Below are 25,667 nucleotides of genomic sequence, written 5' to 3' on the forward strand. Positions count from 1 at the left end.
GTTTCACAGACTTCCTAGAAGATTTCCACTAGGACCTGTACCTGGAACATGTTAGCTAGCTCCTGTGTGCCAGTGCTAAGAGAGAACAACTTGATTAACTATTCTGAAAACCGTGTTCAACTCATTTTAGAATAATTTGAAGTTCTTAAATATCTAAAATTTTATATAACTACTACTGATGTTTCTTGTGGTTAAGGGTAACATAAATCTTACATTTCTTAGGTACAAGTCAGAAAGGTAGCAACTGGAGAAAATTTAGAGTCTTTGGTAGCTAAGGAAAATGGACATGAGACTGCTATGGATAATCCACAAACAGCAAGAAGAACACATGCACTGGTAATATTTATACCCAAGAGACCCTTACTGAAAAGGACAATGTCTTTGAAAACAAAACAGAATTCCTAAAATTGTCTTAAGTTACTAGCTTTTCCTTTTTAGTTTTTTTTTTTTTTTTGAAAGCTAATTCTAAGCAAGGAGAATGGTTTTAGCCCAAACAGGCAGTAAGATTTATGTTACGTGTCGAACACAATGCTTCATTAAAAACTTACAGATACCTAAACCAGAGGACTTATTTGAAACTATTTTTTTTTCTTAACCCTTCCTCTCACTGTACAGATACTCCATGGTGATTTTTTTCTTTCTTTTAACCTAAATATCTTCATTATTTTCATCCAAATGGTTCACTATCAGCACTGCCTGCGGCACTTTGTGAAAGAGATGGATTAGGCAACAGTCAGACGTGCATTTCAGAATGAGCCCAAAGGCTTAGAGGTCTGGGCAGGGTGAGATGGTGGTATTACTCTACCCTCATGGAAAAGCTGAGTGTCCTCATGCTTAGGGATGAGGAGGTAGCTAAACATTTGGTTCCAGATGTCAGAGACCCAGTTTGTGATCTTTTTTACATGGAAGGTAACATGGAATGAATCAGAAAAAAGTTGAGTCCGGAGCAGAATTTGTGAGTCATCCCAACAAACACAGGTTAAACCTGTTGTTGAGAGATGTCACCCAAGGTTCTCATGTAAAAAGAATGGGGAAAACAGAGGCTCAAGGACTGAACTCTCAGGTAACCCTCACAACCTGCCTTTTGTTGTGAGAATAATTAGAAAAGTATAAGGAATTACATCCCTTAATCCATGACTGACACTGTTAAGTATTTTTCAGGAGTTGGTGTGAACGGTTGTGGGGGCCTGGGAATCCTAAAGTGCTCTCTCCCTACAGCACCCTACAGTCTGCCTGCAGTATCCAATATTCTTACTATGACTTTTCCTTATGTTTGCAATCCCCATACATTTCAAAAGATCTCTACAAGCCAAAGTATATTTCACTCACTGAATCCTGTTCTCTTGGCCAGGTCACATTCTATTTTCTGTTAAACCTGGTTTAAAAGTGAAAGATAAGCTGACTGCTTTGGCAAGCTGCAGAAATGATACTCACCAGGAAGGGGCAAACCCTGTCTGATATTATTTTCCCCATTCCTCACCCCAGAAACAGAAGCAGTTCAGTTTGAAATAATTTAGGCAATGTCAGTAACCAAAATAACACAAGGTTTAGTTTTTTTCTTCGGGGGCAGGGGTGTGGTAGAGCAGGGAAAGAACATATTCAAATATAGAGTAGCTGTTTTTGTTTAATCAGAACTTGTAGGGGCCTCAAAGTTTCCAAAAATGAAGCTTACTGCTGAATCAATCAGTCACTCTCAACCCAAACACAATCATGAGCCGCTTAAAATGCAGATGCCCAGGTAATGAGTACCCTAAAAGCACTTACATGAGAATAATGTGTAGGGTTGGTCTAAGGCATCCCGAGTACTAAAAGTTTCCAGGGTGATTCTAAGTTACACCAAGGTTTGAAAACCACTATGGATATCTACACAAGAACTGAAGTGACAAAAATTAAGCATTAAAAACTGCTAGTGTTTGTGGCTGAGGAGCTCAGATAGTTAAAGCACAGAGCTGAAATGATCACGGGTAAACTGTCTTATTGTTTTACAGCAAGATTACACCTCTACTATGACAGGCATCCCACCAGTTTATGTCACACATATGAATGGGTCTATGTAAAGAAGATAAAGTTTCTCAATACAAGCAATGTAGTGTTGTCTTCAGATTCACATGGCAGCTAGAATGAGATGCTGCAGTGTCAGTCATGCTGTCTCCTAAGTCTTCTCCCATATCCTTTGGCTATAAACATGTTTTGCAACACAGCTGACTAATATTAAGAAAGCATCTGTGGCACAAGAGAAGGGAAGAATTTCTCTATGTGCCCAGTAGGCTACAACCAAATGTATGCTACGATCACTGTTTAATAGATGGAACACATTAGACATTAAATGGTGTTTGTAGAAAGGAAAAAAATGGATCTCGTGCCCCAAAGTTTAATGGCATTAGCTACTGTCTTTAACATACTAATGAATGGATGGTAAATGGGATAGGTGGTGGTAGTGGAAGAGGATACACCTTCTGTGAGACTGCCTAATGTATTTGACAGTGGCTTAAAAAAATTCATTCCATAATGCTGCTCAACATCATATGCATAATTAGTATTATCTTATGGACTACTTAAGATAATTAGTATTATCTTAGTATTATGTTTTTGTATCTTTGTCCCTATATTAACAGTGGGTCCTTACTTGTAGAAATAAGTAAGTAGTGATTTATATATTCATAGACCCTGTGTAGTTTTCAAATGACAGGTATAAAGGTTATGTTTTTTACTTTGTATCCTTTTGGCTCAGGTTTGTTTCCCACTCATTAGCAATTATTTTGCATTACAGCTTCCTTTATTAAGAGGTGCTGCTGAGGGACAAAGCTACTGAATAACTAGGGAACTTAACTACTCAGATCACCCAAAGCACACAGCCTCAGCCCTGCAAGCTCAGTACAAACATCTTATGGGGCGGGGGGGGGGGGGGGGGGGGGGGGGGGGGGGGGGGGGGGGGAATGCTTAACTACCCTAGAAATTGTAAGCTTCCCTAAGCTCAGATCAAACGTTTAAAAAAGTAAACACTTCACAATTATAAAGAAATCAAAACACTTTTTTCAAGTAGAAAAGATCAAGGAAGTAAAATGCTATTTTTGAAGAACACAGTAGTTTCCTATCTAGAATTTTTCTACACGAAAAGATGCTTCCCTCAGGTACTGATACCTGTTGTAAGAAGTTTCTAATTTCTCAATTTTATAAGTTCCCATTTTACTTTAATACTGGAAAACAAGCCCTGAAGCTCAGTTTTCAGAGCAAAACAATGTAAACTATACTTCTGCGTCAGGTCTAGACCAAAGACCTTAAAAGCAGTGACTTTCAACTGTTTGATGACACATCTACTTTTGTTTCTGGTTCAATTTCAAAATGTTCCATGAGTTTTATTATGTCATAGCATTCACTTCAATAACTGCCTATTTTGTTAAACTAAATCGAAATAACCTCGATGAATCCTAAAACAAGATATTTTCTCATATAAAAATAGCACATACAGGATAGAGATAAGAAAAACAAAATATTTAATCTCTCTCAACCTCTTTTTTCACTAGGAGCTTGAGGTGACTAGTTTAATATTTTGACATTAGAGTTGGGAGTCATTTTATGTATGAAGAATTTGGTAATACATTGTATTTTCATTCCAATGTAAGAAAAAGGGGGAAGTAAATATTTGTTAAATACATTGTATTTGCACGTGCACACAATTTTCAAAAAAAAAAATCAGCAACTATTTAATTTAATATCTTTACTAAAAAACATGAAGCCCTTTGTATCTTTCTGTACTGTAAAAACTGTTAGTGACCATTTACAGCTTTAATTTTTTAAAATATGGAGCCCTCCAGTGGCCAAATATTTATATTACTTTTTAAGAAGAACTAAATAGAGTTCTTTTCCCTTTCTTTTCCACAATCAATAGAACTATTGTACAGTTCATTACGTATCATTTTCTAAATGATTTAATTAAGTGTCCTCGTTAAAATAAACCATACTTATGTCACTATCAACAGTAAAAATAGTCTAGAACAAAAATATTTTGAACCTGTTTGGCATTAGAGAAAGCAGAAGAAGTTAAATCATATTCGATACACACAGAAAAGTAAGTATCAGACTTGATATACATTATTCTTCCTCAATGATCATTTGCTAGGTGATAACAAAATTAAATAAGTTCACTGTGAGTCAAAATTGTTACTTATAGAATTCATCAATTTTCTTGCCTTGAACTCAAAGTGCTACTAACTACCACTTGATATCTAAGTCTCTTTGCTATAGAGACATATAACCCATCCTCTACATTTGGGAAACCAGAAACTGATTTCTACTGACCAGGACCATCAATGAAAAACATACTAAACAAACAGGTATTGCATGGTGCTACTACCTTCCAGTAATCTGTTAAAGTAAATCCTGTAAAGTGGCGAGAAAGCCATGGGACTTCTGCCAGCCAAGCACATTAACCACCTTGAAGTTATCTGCCAGCCTCAGTCAAGGATTTACATGAATGCGGCCCAAGCTTGACATCTTGACTGCAGCCAGAGTCACCCTGCTAAACCACTCCCAGATTCCTGACCCACAGAAGCTGTGAGACAATAAATGTTTATTGTTTTGTTTCATTTAATAGATAACTAATACAGAGTGATACTACTATTGTCTCCACTTTACAGAAGAGCCTGGGAATGTTTAAAACTAATTATTTCTAGAAAGAGATATAGTTTTGTTTTTGGCGAACTGCTCTACCACTCTGTGTTTTGGGGCACTTCCTCAAAATGTTGAACCTGTAATAGTCCAAACAATCCATTTAGCCATATACAACATTTGCTCTAGCTTTGCTTGGTAAGCAGATTAACATTCTTAAACTTTTTTTAAAAAAAAATGCAGACACTATTGATTATATAATATATAACCTATTTTACCAATGGTCTCTGCTTATATTTCAAATCTGTAATATGACTTACATGTTAGTAAAGACCTCCTTTCCTTATAAATCTGTCTTTGTAGCTCAAGAAGCAAGGCTACTAACACAGCAAATTAAATTTGATCTTATTTACCTAAATGCACAGATATACGTGGTAAATAAAAAGCACTTATTATGTGCCAGAGACTATTATAAATGCTTTATATTAACCATTTAATTCTCACAACAATCCTAGAAAGTAGGTTCTATTATCCCCATTTTCCAGATGTATAGGAGTAAGGAAAGGTTAAGGAACTTTCTCAATGGCAGAGCCACATTTGAACCCTGGCAGTCTGAACCTACACTCTTAACTGCAGCCTATACTGGCTCTCCTAATCTCTAATTTTTTATTTCGTAAAGTGCTATGAGTAGTAGAAAGATCATGTGTGCTTTGGAATCAGAATATCTGTGATAATTATCCTGTCTGTTTTTCTTATCTTTATCTGTAAAATGGCAATAAAAGAGGCTGCATTTTTATTTTTATGAATATTAAATTAAAAAATGGATTAAAAGTAACCTTCCACAATGCCTGACCTATAAATCAAAATTTACTTGTTTTATCTTTTCCTTACAGGTAAGTTTTTATGAAAGCCAATGAAGCTTAAGTTTCCACGGTCCTTTACTTTCAGAGCCCCATCCCAGACACTGTCTAATCTCATATTCGTAACTTTTGTTCTTTTTCTCAAAGAGGGCCTCCAAAATGTAAGAACTCTGGACTCCACAAAACCAAGGATCTGCCTCTGTTCCTCCTAAAAATTATTTCAACACTAAACAATGGACTCCAGTCTGAGTGAGAGGGAGTAAAAAAATATACTAACTTGTCTGTCCCTCTAAACGTAACTATAAAACCTGGACAGAATGTATGTTGCAGCTATTTCAGAAGAAAGAAGGAAAATAATAGAAAAACAAACTTTGAAATAACATTTTCTCCATTCTCTCAAGTGCTAGGACTCAAGGATTTCTATAGTAGCAGAAGAAGGTAGAAAAACAGGAGCCCACAGGAGAAAAACTCTGAACAAGGGGAACGTTTATTTCTGATTGGAGGAACACTGGTTCCAAGAGGGTGGGGGCAAACCCATTGCATTTATTTTCTCTTTATCCTTCTACTACTTATATACACACTCGGGCACAATCATGGGAACTGCTCAGAAGAGCATAACTAAAGCCCCAGCTTCCTAACCAGAGAACCAGAACAAAAGTAGGAGATGTCAAGGTAGTTCTTATAAACTCTTGGTCTCACCCCAAGCTATGCATGCATGGATCTGATTCTAAACATCATACAAACATTGAGAATTGAACTACTGGATAGAGCAGCACTCAATTCCTAGATTGGCCACTGGGTGGCAAAAACTTTGGACAAATCCAGATAACACTGAAAAGCCTTTGAAAATGGAACTGATAAAGTAAATGCAATTCCCAGAGGGCTGTTTGCAACATGAATCCTGAACTTAACTGAATCAATTGCCAGCTAAAACTGAAATGTCAATATTTTCATGAGATTTAAAAAAAGACTCAGAGTTCATGATACTCAGAGTGTCCAGGATAAAATTCAAAATTAATCAGCATATAGAGAAATAGGAAAAATCTCAACTTGCACAGAAAAAAAAAACCAATATCAACTCTGAAATGGTACAGATGTTAAAATTATCTGACAAATGTTTTAAAGAAGTTTTACAAAAATATTCTAAGAAGTAAGGCAAACATTCTTGAAAAGGATGAGAAAATAGAAGGGACTTAAAGGTGGTGCAGATGCTCTGGAAAACAGTTTAGACATTTCTTATATAAATATGCACTTATGATGATATAAACATGCACTTCCACTCCTAAATATTAACCTGAGAGAAATTAAAATTTGTGCTCACACAAAAATATGTACACAAATGTTTACAGTGGCTTTACTGATAAGTGCCATAAATTGTAAAGAACCCAATGGCTAAATCAACAACTGTAATATGTATATGTGTAATATGTTATATATAATTTGTAATAAATGTAATGTTATATAACATGTATGTTGTAATATATTGTATACACATATATATTATATGTATGTTGGAATACCATTCAGCAGAAAAAAAAAATTGATGTAAGCAACAAGTTGGCTGAATCTCAGGGTTTATAGTAAGTGAAAAAAGTCAGTCTCAAAGGATTAATACCATATAATTCCACTTATCTTGCATACTCAAAAAGACAAAACTACAGTAGTGAAGAAAAGAACAGTAGGTTGCCAGGGGTTGGGAGGCAGGTGTGACTACAAATACAATGTTGGATTTTTGGAGGGTAACAGAACTTTCTAAATTTTAACAATGAACTATATAAAAAACCTATTCGTGTTTTAAAATTCATAGAATTATACACTAAAAGCTAATTTTATTGCTGGTTAACTTAAAAAGTTGAAAAAAATAAAAGCCCAAATTAGAGAGAAAAAAAAGAAAAATAAATTTCTGGAGTGTTTATGAAAAAAAGCATTTATAAGAGATGAGTTTTACCAATTTACTGATTTAAAGCGCATTTGGCTCTTTGCACTAAAAGCCAGTGGAATCAGCTAAACAGCATCAGAACTGAAAATGACTTACAAAGGTGTAATCCTACCCAACATGCTTCCTGCTCTACTGTATATACAAAACCAAGACCAAAATAGCACATAGGAAGAAAATCAAAGAACACAGTGTCACTGTCAGTTACCAAGCAGCAACTCAGGTCTTCAAGCTGAAAGATATCTAAATTACCTGAGATAAAAATCTCAGTCCTGGGAAGACCCATTCCAATGTTAATAATTCCACTTGGAAATTCCAAGTTATGTTCTCCATTAACATTATTGATGCATTTTTATTTTCTCTGCCATGTTAAAAAAACACGTGAGGGAATTCCACTTACAGAAAGATGATGCAGACATACTTGTCACTAATGCTAAGTACAACTAAAAACACTGGACGTTATATATAAATCAATCATAAGAAGACTAAATGTTAGAAAAAACAGACTAGCTATGGACTTCAGGACCCAAGGAAGAACAATACAGTGGTGAGTTCCCTGATTTCCTTTTTGCCCCATATATCCTGGGCTTGAAAATGAAGAAGCCAGTGATACAGATATGACAATAGCACACAAACAACAAAGTCCCAACAAAAGCCAACTCTCTTTAGACAAAAGACCAGCAAACAGGCAGTCTCCCAAGACAGAAAACTTTTAGACAGTAATTGCTCTATGTGAGCCAAACATGACAGAAAAAATCTGTGGCCCAATACCTACCAATGCCAGCTAAGTCCAAGTGTAGAACCTAGACTACCACCCTTATCAGTCTGTAAAGATGAGCCACAACCCCTACAATGGGGTGGTGTCAGAAAAGGACAAGTAGAAAGCTGGGATTCTCATCCTGTCAGGTAGGAACAGGTCCCTCTCTCCCCACCTCTATACAGAGTCAGTGAAATTATGAACAGACACGGAACTTCCATTCCCCACCTAGCAGTTATCATGTTCTCCCCACCCCGCCACCTCCCATCACAAGTGGTATCAGAGGAAGCCTAGTGAATGAATATCATGACTTTGACCATTGCCCAGCAGTAATGAGGCCACCCTCCCACTCTGAACCTTGGTGTCAGTGAAGGCCATATGTAAAGCAGTAATGAGACACCCGATCTCTTACAGCTAGGGTAAAATCCACACAGGCCAATTAGGAGTGGGGGAAAGACTCTCACCTCTGCCTAAATGTAACAAGGAGTCCCTTTCTCCCTTAGGAGTCAATGCAAGCCAAATGGGGAACCTAGACTTCTCATTTAGCCCTAGTAAGATGATGCCATCCCTTCTCCCTGCCAGAGCAGTGTCAGAAGTCAGCTAAAACAGGTATAAATAAGATCTAAAGTTTCACAACATAATGCCCCAAATATTCAGATTTCAATCAAAAGTCACGTCTTATACCAAAACCAGGAATATCCTAACTTGAATGAAAAAGACAATCAACAGATGATAGACTAAAGATGAGAAAGATGTTAGAATTATCTGACAGATTTTAAAGTGGCCATCATAAAAACACCTGAATGAGTAACTGCATATATGCCGGAAACAAATGAAAACAAAATGTCTCAGCAAACAGATATAAAAAAGAAGCAAATGGAAGGACATTTTGGAACTGAAAACCAGGATAGCCAAAACAAAAAACTTAATGAATGGGCTCAATAGCAGAATGCAATAAACAGTGGAAAGAATCAGTAACCAAGGAAAGAAAACAACAGAAATTACTCCATCTAAACAAAAGAAAGAAAATATACTGAAAAAACTAAACAGGAGTCTAAAACAGAACAAAAGATCTAAAATCCATGTTACTGAAATCCAGGTAAGGAGAAAAGAAGGCCAGGCTGAAAAAGTACTCAAACAATGGCTGAAAACTTCCCAAATTTGGCAAGAGACACATCACAGTCAAACTTCTGAAAATAAATAATTTCATCCCTAATTCCATCCCAATCTTGAATACGGCAAAAGAGAAAAGAAACCTTACTACATAGAGGAAGAACAATTCAAATGACAGCAGATTTCTAACGTGATAATCAGAAGGCAATGGCACATTTTTTAAACTAAAAGAAAAAAAAAATTAATAACCTAGAATCTTATACCCAGTGAAAACATGCTTCAGAAAAGAAGAGGAAATAAAGACGTTCTCAGATGAAGGCAAACTCAGAAAATTTTTCACCAGCAGACTTAACCTAAAAAAGTGACTAAACAAGTTCAATGAGCAACAACGAAAAAAAAAGGAACATTGGAATCTCAGGAAGAAAATAATAAACAAAAATATGGGTAAATATAATAGGCTTTCCATCTTGAAGTAAAAACTCACAGAACTGAAATGAAATGGATAAATCCAGTTATAGTAAGAGCCATCAACAACTTTCCCTAAGCAACTGATAGAATAATTAGAAAGAAATTCAGAAAGAACACATAAGCACACAACAACATCAAACAGCAGGGTCTAATACACATTCTTTTCCAAGTGTCCAAGGAATACATATCAAGGAAGACTATATTCTAAACTAAAAAACAAGTTTCTCAAAAAATTTTGAAAAATTTAAATTTTATAGTGTTCTCTTATCACAATGGAATCAAATTAGGAATCATTAACAGAAAGATAATAGGAAACTCCCTAATTTGGAAACCAAACAAACAATAAACTTATAAATAATCCATAGATCAAATGTCTGAAGAAAATTTTTTTTAAAATACATTGAACTGAATGAAAATGGAAAAAAATAGCACGTCAAAATCTGTGAGACACAGCAAAAGCAGTGCTCAAAGGGGAATGTGTAGCACTAAAAGCTGTTTTTCTTTTTTTAAAGGAGGAAATCTTACAAATCAATAATTTGAACTCACACCTCAAGAACTTGAAAAAAGTTAAAATAAACCAAAGAGGCAAAACTTAAAAAAATAAAAGAGCATAAATCAATGAAACTGAAAATAGAAAATTTATTTTGGTATCACACTGATATCAAAACCAGACAAAAAAATATCAAAAAGGAAAGCTGCAAAGGAATATTCCTCATTAATATAGATGCAAAAACCCCTTTTGTACAATGTAACAAAATACTAGCAAATTCAGCACTGTATGAAAAGAATTATACAATACGACCAAGGATTTACTTCAGGAACTCAAGGATGGTTCAATATTCAAAAATCCATTAATATAATCCACCATATTAACAAGTAAAAGAAGAAAAATCATATTGATCATAACACTGATTCAGAAAAAGCATTTAACAAAATTAAACACCCATTCATGATAAAAACTTCCCATGAGAGATATCAAGGTAAATTTCTTCAACCTGATTAAAGAGCATCTAAAAATAACCTACGGCTAACACTATAACAGTAAAATATTAAATGCCTTTTTTCCTAAGATCAGGAACAAGGCAAGGGTGTTCGCTCATTACTCTTATTAGATTGTGCTGAAAGTTCTAGCCAGCACAGTAAATCATAGAAAGAAAATTCAAGGCAGGTGAAAACTACAAAATGCTGATCAAAAATTTTTTAAAGATCTAAATAAATGAAAAGACATACTGTGTTCAAGAACTAGAAGATTAAATATAAAAAAGATGACAACTCTTCCACAGATTTAACACAATTACTAGAAAAATCCCAGCAAGGTTTTTGTAGATAGAGTAGACACAGACAAGATTATTCTAGATATTATATGGAAAGGCAAAAGAACTGGAATAGCTAAAACAATTTTAGAAAATAAGTTTGAAGTTTGAGGAATTAATCTACCTGATCTCAAGGCTGATTTATACAGGTATAGTAATCAAGAATGTATGATAATGATGGAAGAGCAGACACAGATCAATGAATCAAAATAGAGAACCTAGACCCATATAAATATGCCTATCTTAGTTTTTACTAAGGCACAAAAGCAACTCGATGGAGGAATCGACTTTTCAAACTAATGGTGCTAGAGCAACAGGATATCCATAGGATAATAAAGACCATGACCCTAAGACTTACATCTTATATAAAAATTAACTCACAATAAGGCATGGACTTAAATGGAAAACACAAAACTATAAAATTTTTAGAAAAAATAACATAGGAAAACCTTCAGAATCTAGGGCTAGGTTAAGAATTCTTGGACTTGACACCAAAAGCACAACCTATAAAAAGAAAAATTGATAAAGTGGACTCCTTTCAAAATTTAAGACTTTTGCTCTGCCAAAAATCCTATAAAGAAGATGAAAAGATAAGCTACAGACTTGAAGAAAAGACATGTCAAACACATATCTAACAAAGGACCAGTATCTAAAATATATAAAGAACTCTCAAAATGCAACAAATCAACAAATATGCAACTATTATATATCCTGGGCATTCACCCAGCAGAAATGAAAACTAATTCAGACAAAAACACATACGTGAATGTTCATAGCAGCTTTATTCATAATAGCCCCAAGCTTCAGACTGCCCAGATTTTTTCAATAGGTGAATGGTACTATGTATTATATGACTTCATTTCTATTACACATTCGAATGATAAAATTATAAAAATGGAAAACAGATTAGTGGTTGCAAGAAGTTATAAAGAGTGTGAGGACAACAGGGAAGTGAATGTGGCTATAAAAAGGGCAACATGAGGGATCCTTGTGGTGAGAGAAATGTTTTGCATATTGACTGTACTTTTGTCAGTACTCGGGTTGTGAACACACACACACACACACACACACACACACACAGAGAGAGCGAGAGCGAGAGCGAGAGAGAGAGAGAGAGAGAGAGAGAGAGAGAGAGAGAGAGAACGAGCGCGAGCGAGCAGGTGAGTACTGTATGATTCTCCTTCATGTTCTCATTCCTTGGGTGAAGAGTGTCTCTTTTGCAGGGGCTTGAGCTAGGGTTACCAAGTCAGCTTTTATTCTTACTCTACAACCACCTTAGCCAATATCATTCATTCTGAAAGCTTCGATTACCATATGTCAATGATTACCAAGTTTGTATTTCAAGCAAATTCCTGTCTTTTAAAGTCTAGACATATTTTACCTATAAATGAATAGTCAATCTAGGCATCTTCCACAAAATACTAGGATATGAACAGTTCAGCTGCATTCTCTGGAGCTTTCGAAATATAGAAAACAGTGAGAACAATTCTCCTAGTAAGAGGCTTCGTCATTCATTCATAATCGAACTATGCCTGTGATCTCAGATTTCTAGCCTCCAGAACTGAGAAATAAACATTTGTTGTTTGTAAGCCACCCGTTCTATATTTTGTCATAGTAGTCGGAAATGACTAAGACAGAAAACTGGTACTGCAAGTGTGGTGCTGGTATAACCAATATGTAAAACTGTGAAGCAGTTCTGGAACCAAATAATGCATAGAGGATGGAAGAGTTTGAGTGCATGGTAGAAAAAGCCTACATAACCGTGAACAGACCATTAAAAGCAATTCTAGTGAGGGCTCAGAGGAGAAGAGAAGAGTGGTAGAGAAAAAAGCCTCAATCTTCCTAGAGAATACCTAAGTGGTCGTGAACAGAATGTTCATGAGAATATGAACATTAAAGGCCATACTGATGAGGTCTCGGATGGAAATGAGGAACATGTTAATTGGAAACTAGATGAAATGCCATCCACGTTACAAAGCAGCAAGCAAAGAATGCAGCTGAACTGTTCATATCCTAGTATTCTGTGGAAGTCAGAATGTGTGAGTGATGAATTTGGATATTTGGCTGAAACTTTTTCTAAGCAAAGTGTTGAAGGTGCAGCTTGGCTTCTTTTGAATGCTTATACTAAAATGGGAGAAGAAATGACTTAAAGACAGAATTTTTCATCAAATGGGAAGCGGAATTAAAAATTTGGAAAATTCTCTACTTATCCATATTGTAACAGTCTCTTATAAGAGAACTCTAAGGGTATGAATGGCCAAGAGAAGACCTTTTGATAGAGTTAGTATGGGTGTGAACCCAGAATCCAATCAGCCACCGCAGCAGGAAAACAGTCTATAGAACTAAACGGGAAAGAGACAAGAATGAATGAAAAATGGCTGTCAGACTTCTTAGAATTTACAGGATGGGAGCATATTGCTCTTCTGCTGCAAATGTGAGATATTCTTCAAGACAAAGGAAGAACCCCACAGATGATTCAGAGATTGCCAGGGCTTTTTCCATGGTTTCAAAAGGGACTAAGAACATTGCCTGAGTTTCAACAGGCCAGAAGATCTTCCAACCCAAACCATGAGAGCCAGTAGGAGAGTGGCTACTTCTACCTAGATTTCAAAGAATGGAGCTGCCTAAAGCTACTAGGAGAGGTGGAAACCAGAGGACATGGTGAGGCCGAAGAACATCACGGAGACCCCCACTAGTGCAATGCCTAGCAGAGCTATGGGGGAAAGGCTGCAGCCATCCCTATAATGTAAAATGAAAAGCACCACCAGCATACCATTCCAGCCTGGGAAAGCTGCTGTGTGGGTTGAACCCTGCTAAGCCATGGGGACAAGGATGCCCAGGGTATGTCCAGGAGGTGGGATCCCCAGCTCCAGTGGTGAACAGAGCATCAAGTTAAAGATTTTTCTCTAGTCTTAAGATTTGATGTCATTTGCCCTATAGGGTTTTGATTTGCTTGGCATCTATCCCACCCTTTTCTTTCATTTCTCCTTTTCGAACAGGAGAATTTAACTAACTGCCTGTCCCACCATTATATTTTGGACTCACGTAAGTTGTTTGATTTCAGTTTCACAGTTGGAGAGAAATTTGTCTCAGGATGACTCATATCTTCAGTCTCACCAACATCTACTGTACACATCCATTTAGATGAGATTTTAGACATCTGAGTTGACACTGGAACTAGTTAAGATTTTGGGGGCAACTGGGATGGAATCAACATATTCTGCATGCGAGAGAGACATGAATTTGAACGTTTGTTTCCTCCAAAATTAATGTGTTGAAATATTAATGTCTAATGTGATAGTATTAGGTGGAGCCTTTGGGAGGTGCTCAGGAGCCCTCATGAATAGGATTAGTGCTTTTATAAAAGAGTCTGGAACCCAGAAGAGGGCCCTCAACCTGGCCATGTTGGCACCTTGATCTTGGGACTACCAGACTCCAGAACTGTGAAAATATAATTGTTTTTGTTTATAAGCCACCCAGTCTGTGGTATTTTGTTACAGCAGCCTGAACAGACGAAGACAGGCTGTTATTTATTATGAATATTTCAGCAATCAGTACACTATTTTCTTGTAATTTTTTATCATTTTACAGGTTTTAAGGGAAACTTCATATATATATACAAACTTTTTAGTGGTTAAGTTCACTACATAAAAAAAAACACATGCTTTATAAATACCAAAAACTTGACCCAAAAGTTTAGTTATCCAGCATTCTTTCTAAAGCTTGATGAGTTCCACCCAGTTTTTTAATAATAATAAAAACAATAACAAAGAGAAACATAAGGAAAATGAGTGTTGGGATGTGCCATGTATAAAGTAATTTGAAGTTTTAGAAGGTATGTTGTCTATAAAATACTTTCTGAATAGTAATTTAGAGGGGTTAGGGTTTTAAGTCTTTACATTTTAATATTCTACAACAAGAAGTATTTGTTATCAATCTGTATTTCCCGACTCCTGTTTTTTCTGATATTCCATCTTTGATTTCGAATTAAATATGGATACTTTGTACAGAGTACTACTCAAAAATTAACTAATCCTACTAGTAATCATACCTTCATCTATTTGTCATATTAGAGTTTTCAACTGTATTCTTCTGTATGGCTCATATATTCATGGTGCATGGTTCTGTGAATATTTAATCTCCATTTCCTTTTAAAAACGTCTGATTAAAAGCATCATTTTGAAATATAAAAATGAATAGATTACAAGAATGGATTTTAGGATATGAGATAAGAGGAATATCCATGTAAAAATATAACCACTATTAATTGAAGGAATTTAAGTATGCTCACAAAATAGAAAATAGACAACTTGGGACTATAGGAGCAAAAGAAGCAAGGGACACTCTCAAAGTGTAGCTTCACAGGGTATTACTGTTGATATTCTGCCAGCCTCAGGTTAATAAAAGCAGGTACTTCCAAACTGTGAAGGAGGACATACGATCAAAACTATATTAACCAAAAGGTGAAGGAATAAAGCCTGGTCCGATTGACTAAAATTACTCCTAAGCCTTTTTGTTTCAACTGCTCCTACTTTCTGGCTTTAGTAAGTATACTATCGGTGAACATAATTAGATCATTGGTGACTGCAGGTCTTATTATACATTAGGGTCAGCCTCGTTGTGAGCATCAGTTTTCACTGGGCCCTAAGGAAGATGTGGACATTGGGCTAGATGTATATAGACTGGCCCTAGGCTATTCATTCTTTGTATGCTCCTTTTTTTTTTTTTAACTCAATGTTTAACATCGATTTTTTAAAGGTAAGGAAAGCAGCTTATTTTCCTATAAGTCAAAGGCAGAAAAAATAAACCTGGTTATCTGAGCTTTTGCTGTACCACTGGAGCTTTTCAAAGTAATAGGTATTCTTGAAAAATCTGTTCCATTTCAACACTTTTAAGGAAATGAATGCCCAAAGGCAAAACTGGAGAAAAAGAAAGGTAAAATCCAATTCCTATGTGAAGAAAACAATCTTGCAGAAAGCTGTGCAATATTCAGGTATTCACTATATCTTATGTACTAAGTATGCTTACATACCGAATGCACTGTTAAACATCATGAATAGAGCAAGCCTTTCCTACCTGTGCCTTAGTTTCTTCATTTGCAAAATTAGAAGGCTGGGCATACATAACATACAAAAGTTTCCCATGCTGTACTATTCTACCATCGGCTGTGGGGCGGAGGGTGAGGGTGGGGGCGTAGGAGGAATAACTTTCTAAGGGGCAGTAGGATCCACAAATTCCTAAGAATATTGTTCTTTGAAGTTAATTTAGTAGTGCTAACTAGTCATTTTACTCTTCTATTATCGCTATGGGCAGAACACTAAATAAATAACAAATCAAAATTTGGTTAGGCTAGATGTTAAAGGATCAAATATCCCAAAAGAGACAGTGAAGCATCCACAGAGGCTTTATTTTCTTTCCGTTTTCTTTGAAGTCTTATCCTGAATGACAAATAGCATCAGCTCTTGTGGTCTGATCCACAAATCACTGGAGTGGGCATTGGCAGAGCTGGATGTAGGTTCTAGCCTTGAGAGTAGTTAACTGTATGATCTTAGATAAGTCACCTGTTCGTCTACAAAATGTTTTATTCCATTTCTGTCATTAGACAGGAATTCTATGACACATTGAACACATTTCCTTTTAAAATAAAGATATTACACAAATAGTTCAGGAGAATGCCATGGATACAACATATTTTGATTTTGGAAAGGCATTTGGCCATGTATCTGAGGGTGAGCAAAGTGTACTAATCCAAAATATGCTTTTGGAATATTGACTATTTTAAGCTGATTATTTTTAAGAAACAATAAAAAAAAAAAAAACCTCAAAAAGAGCCTTTTACCACCCCACCTGCCTAAAAAAATTTAGATAGAAAATCCTGCTTAAAGGAACGAAGTGATCTATCACCTTAGCATAATGTGAACTACGAGTGTCACACAGGGAGGAACCTGGCAAAGTCTGTTTGCCTTCTCTCTATGTCCCATTCTTTAAAGTCCTAGACCACTACTTCTCCCACCTTAGTCCAAATGGCATATAAGCCTCAACTGCCCAATTTGTCCTTGGGTGCCATATTCTTCTGGATCCCCCATATGTACATACATAATAAACTTGCTTATCTTCTCCTGTTAATCTGTCTCATGTATATTTCACAATTAGACCAGCCAAAAGAACTTAGAAAAATAGAAGGAAAATTATTTTTCCCCTCCTACATATTCTACATATACAAACATTACCACAGGCTGCATAGTCAAATGGGTTCTTAACACTGAACAGCAAATGCTGAGTAATGAATCACAAGGAACATAGACTGAATTAACAAGATTAAATTGAACTGTGGATTTGAATGAATGGTCTAAATTACTCATTAAAATTACTGCTATATGCATATAATAATAAAGTTCTGGCATTCAGCTTGAATACATCCCTCTCCTTGTGTGGAATAACTGATTCATTGGGTTTTCTTCTTATATTTCACAAGTAAACCTGGAACTACAGTAAAAAAAAAAAAAAAATCTACAAGCAAGAAGTAAGAGAGGCCTGACTTAAGCACAATTCATGTGAAAAAGAACTAAGAGCTTGAGCTGACTTTGAACTTACTATGAGTCAACAGTGTGACATGACTGCCAAAAAAGCTAACGTAATCCTTGCCACCAATAACAGAAGTGTAGTGTCCAGGACAAGGGAGTTACAGCTTTACTGTAGTCTCTGCATCCAGTGCTGGGCACCACAAATTTATAAGGATGCACTCGGTCCCAAGGACATCATATTTAACAATAATAAAATTGTAAATAAATTAGTACACACGTGTAAACACACAAATAAGTTCAAGTAAAGCTGCAGAAATCTGAGTAAGAACAGTGGATTCTATCAACGTCAATATCCTGCTTGTGATATACTATAGTTTTACAAGTGTCTGCCATTAGGTGAAAGTAGGAAAAGTATACAGGGATCTCTCTTAACTATTTCTTACCATTACACCTGAATCTACAATTATTTCATTAAAATATTTCTTTTTTTTTTTTTTTTTTTTAAAAAGGGTGATACTGACAAACAAGAGCAATTCCATGAGAGGGAGAGACCAGAATGTAAAAGGACCTAGAAAACAAGTCTTGACTACTGAAGGAACCAGGACTATTTGGCCTGGAATAGCTAAATCTTGGAGGAGAGATATTAAATATCTGATGAGCTGCAAAGTGACAAAGTTCAGACCTAAAAGAACACACACCAAAGCAGATTTGGTGTTGATCCAAACAGTACACAGAACAAAATGGGCTGTCTCGCCAATGGGGATGTTCAAGAAATGCAACTATTGTCAATCAGGCTACCCATTCGAAACACCTGGAGATAGTTTTAAGTTTATCAATACCCGGGCCCCACCCAACCAATTAAATTAGAATCTCTGAGGGAGGACAATGGAAGGTATTAAAAGCTCTCCAGGGGTTTTTAATGTGCATTACACCTGAGAATGACCAAGGTAGCCACCTGTCCGTGTGTGGTGTAGAGGGGATTCCTTCTCAGAAGCGTGCATTATTAGGTTTATTTCCCAGATCTTTTCTGCTTTAGAACCCCGTAGATTTTTAACTTAACGTTATACTCTATGAGCATAAAGATTAGCTTTCTTTGCACATATCTGAGAAGAAATGAAGTTTAAATGGCACAGTCTCAAAGAATTTAGGTTGACTTGTAATTGCTAGCTTATTCTACTCATGAATAAGAGCTTTCAAAGATATATCCACTACTATCTTCATGGAAAAGAGTAACGGCACATTTATATGTTGATGAACTTAAACAATTTAATGCTCAAGTTAAGTAAAATAATTTTAAAACATGCGAAGAGTCAAGATTTCTCAAGTTTCTTCAATAATAAAGTAATTATTGAAATCAAGCAGAAACTACCTTGTAGTTTGGTCTCTGCTGCACCAGCTTATCCAATGTACATGATTAAATTATCTATTATATTTTCCTGCTTTAAATATTTTATAATACTTGTTATAACAGCCTGAATATTTTGCATCCAATATACAGTTCTCCACATCCCCTTTGGTGTCGGTTATATTCTTATTCTTAATTTTATTCTTCTGACCACTGAATAGATACGTTTATACATGTTCTCTAATTTCCCTTGAAAAGACATGTTCTCTAATTTCCCTTGAAAAGACACTTCTATATGTGTTCGAAAGCCTTTTAGCCAAAACATGGATCAGGCATCCATTCCAGTGGGTGGGGTTATGATTCTAAATTTTAGTGGCCCCTCCAGATTTTTCCACTTAGCTATAACACACCCTCTAAACTTTAAAACTTTCACTTTAGGTTATAGTAAATCATCAACCATTTCCTTTTACTTTTGCCATCTGTCATTGCAAAAGCTCCTAATGAATGTGAAGTTTCTTCTAGGCTACTAGAAGTCTCTCTCATTAATCTTTGTCATGTGGCTCACAAATAACGAGTGAGGTATTAAAGATCATCATCTTGTTTACAGACAACCACCACCAAAAGAGCCTGAAATAACATCGTGGATTTGACTAGACGTATTCAGCATTTCAAGAGTCCTGATGGGGGACTAAGCACACATTTAACATTTTACCAATAGCTGGTTAACTGTACCACATTTCAAGTAATGACTGCCCTTGCCATATCAAAACACCAAAAAAAATTCCGACCTCACAGCCATCTGAGCAGCAGCTGGGAGGGCAGTTTGCTCCACAGCCATCAGTCACCTTTCCATTTTTCAAGCACATACCTCTCACAGAAATGTTTTCAGTGCGGCAGTCTACAGAGCTGGTTATAACACCGGCACGATGTGACAACAAAATTCATGATGATTTTGCTTTTTCAGCCTGCCCCTTTCTTTTTAAAAAAATTTTCCCTCCCCCTCAATCGCCCAAAGAAAACCAAACCAACAATACTTCCACAAAACCTGACTCAGACTTATGAATATAATGCTTTCAGTGAAAGCAAACCAGCTTTATAGGAGAACAGCTTTCAAGAGAAGCAGGAAGCTGATCTGAGCAGCAGAGAGAGCAGGGATGGGGCGGAGCAGAAAGGAACTGAGCTGGGGGAGAGCGAAGCACAGACAGTCCTTGCTGCTTCTAGTTACTTATTGACGGTTTCATCTTATAGCACAGATTTATGAACAGGGCGAGCATCCGTCTTGCCGTACCTTTTCTTTCTTTTACGAATCTCTGTCAATCTGGTAAACTATTACACAGGGGAAAGTGAGGCCTTACAGCCTCGCCAGAGCCCAGTTGCAGGGAAATGATGTAAGCTTCCCACCTCCCACCAGCCCCTGCTCTGCCAATCCACCTCTACTCTGACCTGTTAACATCTCCCCTCCCCCAGTGCCACTGCCCTGGGACTGCAGGGCCCCAGGCTCGCCTAGCGGTGTCCTACTGTGAGGCAGAAAAGTATTTGCCAGGGGATAAGGAATATTTTTGTTTTGAGAAAAGTCTTCAATGAAAAAGCAAATGCCTCAATTTGAAAAATAATGCTGAGTCGACAACAGCTAGTCAGTCCCCAGGAGAAATAATATTAAATAGGATTGAGGTGAGGAATGCAATTTAGCAAAAGGCAGCAGGAGGTGTGATATAGCAAAGGGTGTAATAATGAGTTATACTATTCTAATACGAACTCTGTGACTTTGTACAATTGGCTTAATCTGTCTGGTTTCATTTTCTGTAAAAGGAAAGAGTTAATGTAAATTATACCTGAGATTTCTTGTACCGTTGTAATTTTATGAACTGATGCCCAAAAGAAATAAACCAGAAGCAAAAAAGTAATCTGACCATGGTCAATTGTTTGTTGTTTACTCAAACTGGCAAGTAATTCTTTTTATTGAGCTATTTAAGATATGTTTCACCAAAGTACTAGCAAACATGAGTAAGACTACCAAAAGACGTATAGGGAAAATGTTACAGGCAGTTCAAGTGTTAATCACGATCTGGAGAATTAAAAGGGAATTGGGATCATGAAGGTTCATGCTCAGGAAAGGATAATTTAAAAACAGATGCTTGGCAGCCATTAAGACTTCTGACATTACCCTGGACAACTTTTTACCTTGACCAGCACTGTTCTAAGCTTAAAGGGGACAAGGACACACGGACACACACACCAGCAATTTTTTTTTTTTTTCGTTAAGAGCTCATAATATACTGGTTACTAGTACAACTGTCTTCAAATTAGGGTAGGTAAACTCCTGGAAATACATGAGGCTTTCCAAAGGGTATGAAGAGTATGCAAATACATAAAAGGTAAATTAATTTCTAGGTAACTTTTCTCAATACTGTTCCCTAAAACTGATCTACCTGAGAATGCCCCTACAGAACGGGTTTACCTTTCTCACCTTCCATTTTCAATCCTCCTTCTCCCACTTTACAAAATCAAGACACACAGCTCACCCATCACAAATCTCTCTCCCAGGGCATTGCCTGGGGTAGGAAAGAACCCCTGGGCAGGACACAAAGGAAATATCGGTGGTAAAAACAAGCTTATTTCCCTAATCACTCTTGATTTGCAACTCAAGTGGTTTTGCCAATTCCTTGCTTGAAATAAAAGTAGAGGAGAACCTAATTTGGTTAGCTGATAAATCATTAAAAATAATTTTAAATGACAGATCACTGTGATTTTGAATACAAGCCAGGAGTTCAAAAAATTGAGTGACAGTGCTATATTAATATTCTCATCCTCTTCAACTTATTTATGTAAACAAAATGCTACAGTGTATATATTAAAAAGAATGAAAAATATGCTGAACTTTTTGTAATAACATTCATCCAATGTTACATGAACTCATTAGAAGAAAAACTCTAAAAATGCATTAAAAGATAAATGTCCAATAAAATTGTATTTTTTCTATAATATTTATCCAAATTTATAGTTCGCATGTTATTATGATAAACTGTGTACTAATAACCACTGTAATAACTTTTTAAAAAATCACTTAGTTTTGTCACAGTAAATTAAATTTTATCACCAGAAGTTTGATAGAGTAATCAAAAATAAATTTTTAAACATAATAATAAGGATAAAATTTAGTGGTAAAAGTGTAATAATAAAGATTTCAAGGAGAAAAATTAACTCTAAAATTTCTGACTGTTAAAGAGTAGTATGTAAATGAATAGAGGTAAGTATCAGACAGCTATGGTATTTGACTCAAATATTTAAGAAGGATATGCCAAATTTACTAAGAAATGCCAATATTTACAATCAACAATATTTACAAACAACAATCATATAAATGATTTAAACTTATGATAATAATTTTAAATGTCAATGAGGGAATCCCTAGTTTTCAAAATTCTTTTACTGGAGCACAGATATTTAAAGACCACTACACTGGTTCACCCTTCTTCCTTTATCAAAGCACCTTTCAAGAGTCACTGCAGAGTTTTAAAAAAGAACAGCAATCCAGAACTGCAGTAAATGAGCTACTTAGAGCAACTATATTTTCTAGTTATCTCTGGTTATATTCTTTGAGTACCACAATAATTACGTCTCCTAATTTTAAACTACTATAAATGAAAATCTTCTTAAAATGGGAAACTTTCTCACCTTCTTACGTCACACCAACATGATTTAACCTTTCATTAGTTTTTTCCCAGGCAATTATTACTAACACCAATCCTGCGGAGCATTCACACAATGCTCCCAAGACCTACGATGTTCCTCCTGCTTAGTTAGCTCTATGCATATCTGCCAGCCAGTGGGGGATGTGACCTCCCAATCACAAGCTGCCAGTCCTGAGCAGGTACTGAAACTCCCTCAGCTCCAACTTTCTTCCCCCCAAAAAGAAATTAACCTCACCTTCTTAAACTATCTCGCAAAACTAAGCTGAGTTTACAGAAGTGAACATGCTTTACTTAACGATTCCATACACCAAGAAAACATGTTCTGGCTTTTTTTCTCCTTTCGGCCAGGCTCTTCCTACCATTTCTCACTACCAAGTGCCTGCATGAAGCTTCCCTTTCCATTCTAATTGCCATAGGTGTGAAAATCAGAAGAAAAGCTAAATAAATAAATGTTTAATTCTCATAGAAATGATTTAAGGAATGAGTGCCTTTTATAAAATATATCATGTGTGACATTTATCTCCAGAGATCATATGGGTTTTGGATCACTGATATTACTGGATGGCTGAGTAATATATAGAAAGATAACTTAATATATGTTCTATCTAAAACTTCAATCTGCTACAAAAGATTCACAAGAAGAAGAGGCCTAACATACTTTTCAGACGTGATCCTCATTCACTTTAGAATCAAATCTCCCTGCCAACTACCAACATACAGCCACATGTTACTTTTATTAATCTGCTCACTGTCTTTACTTATTATGGTGTTTGGTACTCCAAAGCTGCAGTTGCCAAGCTGATCTAGTTGCATCTAGTGCCCTAAAACCTTAGATTAAGTCCCAGAAGCACAAAATAAACCTTTCACTTTTAAAAGTAGCAAATAAAATTCAAATAACCTCAATGGGGAGATAAGGTTTTAAAACGTTAACTGATCTTACATGTCCTATTCAAAACGTCCATATGGTAAAGCTAGGCACTTCATTCTCTTCCACAAATTATTATGTGGTTACTAGTATTACAGTCTCACTTGACCCTTTAAGCAACCCTACTATTACTTCCAGGTTACTGATTTTGAATCTGAGCCTCAAAAGTATTTAAGTGACTTGTTCAAGATAAAAAGGCAGACAATGTAAGCCAGAACTAGAACTCAATCCTGAAGATGGATGGTCCAGCAAAGTTCCCTAGTACATGTGCATGGCCCACTGAAACAGCTGGTGTAACCAATAAAAACTGCAGTAAGTTATGGGGCATTTCCTGCTCTGGTTTGTGATTCCTATGATGGGTCATGTTTTAGTGAAAAGAGTAGGCATTCAGAATCACAATGATCTGAGTTTGAATCCAGATCATAGGAGCCTGGGCAAGTTATTTAAAGCCTCAATTTCCTTATCTGTAAAAGGTAATAATAATAGCACCTATAAGGTTGTTGTGGGGATTAAAAGAGATAATGTCCTTAGGTCTGCATCATTTACAAACTTGAGTTACTAAATAATTAATGTTTTTGAACTCTTATTATGTGACATACTTTAATTCATCTAATTCTCCCAAAAATCCCATGGCAAAATAGATACTATTTTTATCATGTCTATTTTATCAATAAGGAAAGACTTTGTCCAAGAGATGTAAGGCAATTTGACTAGGGTCTCAGAACCCTGGGATGTTGTTTCTGCTTCCTCTTTAAGAAGTCTAAGAGCTGGCCCTGAGCTTAAGCAGCCTGACTCCAGGGCTCATACTCTGAACTACTGCCTCTTTGGGAATGATTATAATGATAGCACTATCCTTATTCTCAGCATCACCATCATCATCTCCATTTCCATCATTAACCTTCTCTATAAGTTGCCTAGAGGGCCTAAAGTCTATGAAGCACCCCAGTGATGAGACTTAAAGAGGAGGGAATTTGACAAAGTAAGACTGTCAGGAGTAAGAGCTTCAGGGAAGAAGTCAAGAAGGAAGCTGGTTTCTGGAAGAGTACTGTGCAACATAATGGAGAAACTAAATGGAGGCCTGAAATTGGGAACATGAAAAAACATCAGCTACTGCATGGGGGAAGGGAGGCGGGGAGAAGGAAAACAACCTAAGGAAAAATAAACTTATATTATTAACATTTTATCAGATGCTTAAAGGAATACTAAAAAGAAAAATGGCAAAAACCTGTTCTGTAATATAATTTGGGGTTTACTCTGTCTACTTAAAATTATCTAACCATGGGGGGAAATGTGATCATTTTAATCAACTTTCATTGATAACTTGATATAGGTACAATGAAAAGCATTTGACTCGAAGTATGAGAGCCCAGCAAAATGTCCCTCTCAAATACTGAATTGCAATTTGATTCCTTTGGCAAATCTTAAATCATATGCTCGTGCAATGTTACTTCTGAGTTCCTTTGGATAACTGTGTTTTGGGTTTTTAATCCACATTATTTTCCTCTGTGGCTTCTTTCTAAATCTAAAGCCTATTTTCTTCACTGAAAGGGATTGGCAAAAACCAGTTTGCCCATTTCCTTCAGGCAGAGTTAGGCTGCAACCTGTGTGCATCCAAACACTCTTCATATGTCACTATTAGCACGCTTAGACCTCTCACTTCAGACTAGAGATCAGGTTTCTCCATTACACTGTAAGATCTCATCGGAGAGAGACAATTCATGTTTTGTTCATCTTCACAACCCATCACCTAGTATACTGTTGCACTCAATAAATGTTGACAAAGATTGTTGAAAGTTTTTAAGCCTGTTTTCTGACTCGTTCAAGGTTTACTTTGCCACTGAGCTCACTGTAGAAGCCTATCTCTTTAAAGAGTGATCATCTTCAATCACCAAAAGTGATTAGGATTTAGTGGATTAGTTACTACTTTTTTGGCAACTGGTTTGGGAAATCAAAAGGAAACACCTTTGGGATGTTTCAGTGCCCTCTCTGCTGAACACAAGCCCAGTATTCAGTTTTCAGACAAAAGATATGACTTAAGGTCATGATCACTTAAAATTTATAGATGAGCTCAAGGGGCTTTGTTTATCTCATAATATCCAGAGAAGTGCCCAGCACAAGGTCAGTAT

General features: G+C 36.2%; 1 protein-coding gene across 13 annotated transcripts in view; it reads right to left on the reverse strand.

The window, feature by feature from the left end:
- The window catches only part of BBX (BBX high mobility group box domain containing), a 240,394-nt gene that overhangs the window by 157,159 nt on the left and 57,568 nt on the right, over nucleotides 1–25,667 (reverse strand). For 2 of the 13 annotated variants that reach the window (XM_036219529.1, XM_036219531.1), the window contains exon 1: nucleotides 19,793–20,188. The exons of 10 other annotated variants lie outside the window; for them this stretch is intronic. The gene's annotated coding sequence lies outside the window, so the exon portion shown is untranslated. Of the gene's footprint in view, nucleotides 1–19,792; nucleotides 20,189–20,212; nucleotides 20,575–25,667 lie in introns of those variants that run through there. One more of the 13 variants, XM_036219530.1, reaches the window with a different exon arrangement.

The sequence above is a fragment of the Rousettus aegyptiacus genome, unplaced genomic scaffold (genome assembly GCF_014176215.1).
Source record: "Rousettus aegyptiacus isolate mRouAeg1 unplaced genomic scaffold, mRouAeg1.p scaffold_m13_p_4, whole genome shotgun sequence".
Classification (NCBI taxonomy): Eukaryota; Metazoa; Chordata; class Mammalia; order Chiroptera; family Pteropodidae; genus Rousettus; species Rousettus aegyptiacus.